Here is a 3,389-nt window from a genome sequence, read left to right on the forward strand (position 1 = left end):
ACCAAAGTTTTGTTATCCATGTTTGGGAAATTCCACTAGTACAACCCATAATGGCATTGTTGAATTTTATAAGAAAAAGATTTCTAATTGATCCTAACTTGTTTTAAATGTGGTGGATATGCATGCCTAAAACATGTTGAAGATGCAAATGACCTAATGATCCAAAAATTTCAAGAAGTAGAAAAAATTAAATTCTCAAGATAACGTGCGGTGGGATATTTACCAAAGCCAAACAACCCACTTTTTGCCTATTTTTTAAAAAGTGGAATTAAAATTAATAGATCAGAGTAAATGTTTTGATCGATTAATGATGTGTAATGGCTATAATTTTTGTTAGAATTTACTTATGGTTTGGGAGTCAACACTTAGTTAAAAATGCCTCGGTCCCCCCTTTTTTTATGATTGCAAAACCAAATATTTTAAAAACTAAAAGAGTTTAAAATTCAAAAAAATCACAGATAGTTTTTGGAATTATCTCTCTCAGCATTTGTGTATTTCCAAATTTGAGTTTTCGCTCTCAAAGATATGGCAAATTGAACACAACTAAGTGAAATTTTAGAGTTTTCTTATGCTAAAAATTGTAAACTATTATAAATTTAAGTGAAGAAAATTATTTCACGCACTAAAAATGAACACCAATGTTATGTTATCCATGTGTGGAAAATTCCACTAGTACAACCCCTAATAGCTTGATGATATTTTATAAGAAAGATATTTCTAATTGATCCTAACATGTTTTAAGTGTCATGGATATGCATACCTGAAACATGTTGACGATGCAAATGGCCAAATGATCCAAAAATTTCAAGTAGAAAAAAATTAAATTCTCATGTTAACTTGCAGTGGGATATTTACCAGAGCCAGACAACCCACGTTTTGCCTATTTTACAAAAAGTGGACCTAACAATCATAGATCAGCGAAAATGTTTTGATCGATTAATGATGTGTAATGGCTATAAGTTTTGTTAAAATGACTTATGGTTTAGGAGTCAACACTAAGTTAAAAATTCCTCACCCCCCCCCCCCCCCCCCCCCCCCCCCCCTTCTTAGACGATTGCAAAACCTAATATATAAAAACTCAAAGAGTTTACAATCTTTTCAAATCACAGATACTTTTTGGAATTAGCTCCCTCAGCATTACTGCACTTCAATTTGGGATGAATTTTTTTTTTTCAAATCCAAACTTCAGTTTTCACTCTCCCATTTTTTCTCGTAAACAAAAAGATATGGCAAATAGATCACAAAACAATGACAATTTTAGAGTTAATGGATGCAAATAATTGAAAACTATAATAAATGTAACTGAAGAAAATTTTTTCTTGCACTAAAAATGAACACCAGAGTTTTGTTATCCATTTTTGGGAAATACCATTAGTATAACCCCAAATAGCTTGGTGGAATTTTATAAGAAAGAGATTTCTAATTGATCCTAGCATGTTTTAAATATGGTGGATATGCTTGCCTGAAACATGTTGAAGATGCAAATGACTTAATGATAAAAACATTTCATGGAGTAGAAAAAATTAAATTCTCAAATTAACGTGTGGTGGGATATTTACCAGAGCCAAACAATCCACTTTTTGCCAATTTTATAAATAGCGGAGCCAAAATTCATAGATCATGGAAAATGTTTTGATCGATTAATGAAGTGTAATGACTATAATTTTTGTTAGAAATGACTTATGGTTTGGGAGTCAACACTCAGTTAAATATGCTTCGGCCCCCGTTTTTTGATGATTGATAAACCTAATATATAAAAAATTAAAAGTGTTCACAAACCTTAAAAATCACAGATACTTTTTGGAATTATCTCTCTCAGAATTTGTGCATTTCCATTTTGGATGTTCAATTTTTTTTCAAATCCAAACTTGAGTTTTCACTCTCCCATTTTTCTCGTAAACAAAAAGATATGGCAAATATATCACAAAAAGTAAAAATTTTAGAGTTTATGTATCAAAAAAATAGAAAATTATAATAAATGTAAGTAAATAAAATTATTTCATGCACTAAAAATGAACACCAAAGTTTTGTTTTCCATGTTTGAGAAATTCCACTAGTACAACCCCTAATAACTTGGTGGAATTTTATAAGAAATAGATTACTAATTGATCCTAACATGTTTTAAATGTGGTGGATATGCATGCCCGAAAAATGTTGAAGATGCAAATGACCTAATGATTAAAAAATTTTGAGTAGAAAAAATTAAATTCTCAACTTACCGTGCGGTGGGATATTTACCATTGCCGCACAACCCACTTTTAGCCTATTTTAAAAAAAGCGGACCTAACAATCATATATTATCGTGAATGTTTTGATCGATTAATGATGTGTAATAACTTTAATTTTTCTTAGAAATGACTTATGGTTTGGGAGTCAACACTCTTTTAAAAATGCCTCGCCCCCCCTTTTCCGATGATAGCAAAACCTAATATATTAAAAAACTAAAAGACTTTAAAATCCTTAGAAATCACAAATAATTTTTGGTATTATCTCTCTCTGCATTAGTGCATTTCCATTTTGGATGTTCAATTTTTTTTCAAATCCAAACTTGAGTTTTCTCTCTCCCATTTTTCTCGTAAACAAAAAGATAAGGCAAAAAGATTGTAAAAAAAAAAAAATTTTAGAGTTTACGTATGCAAATAATTGAAAACTATAATAAATGTAAGTAAAGAAAATTATTTCAGGCACGAAAAATTAAATTCTCAAGTTAACGTGCGGTGGGATTCTTATGAGAGCCAAATAACCCACTTTTTTCCTAAGATCAACGCAAATGTTTTGATTGATTAATGATGTGTAACGGCTATAATTTTTGTGTGAAATGACTAATGATTTGGGAGTCAACACTCAGTTAAAAATGCCTCGTCCCCCCTTTTTTGATGATTGCAAAACCTAATATATAAAAACTAAAAGAGTTTACAATCCTTAAAAATCACAGATGCTTTTTGGAATTATCTCTCTCAGCATTTGTGCATTTCCATTTTGGATGTTAATTTTTTTTCAAATCCAAACTTGAATTTTCACTCTCCCATCTTTCTCTTAAACAAAAAGATATGGCAAATAGATCATAGAAAAATGAAAATTGTAGAGTTTATGTATGCAAAAAATGTAAAACTATATTAAATTTAAGTGAAGAAAATTATTTCTCGAACTAAAAATGAACACCAAAGTTTTGTCAACCATGTTTGGCAAATTTCACTAGTACAACCCCTAATAGCTTGGTGGAATTATATAAGAAAGAGATTTCTAATTGATCCTAACATGTTTTAAATTTGGTGGATATGCATGCCCAAAATATGTTGAAGATGCAAATGACCTAATGATCCAAACATTTCAAGGAGTAGAAAAAACTAAATTCTCAAGTTAACGGGCAGTGGGATATTTACCAGAGC

This window comes from Aristolochia californica, unplaced genomic scaffold (assembly GCF_029961685.1).
Source record: "Aristolochia californica isolate CCGP_79_NKW_82.1479 unplaced genomic scaffold, dmAriCali1.0.hap1 SCAF_6, whole genome shotgun sequence".
Taxonomy (NCBI): domain Eukaryota; kingdom Viridiplantae; phylum Streptophyta; class Magnoliopsida; order Piperales; family Aristolochiaceae; genus Aristolochia; species Aristolochia californica.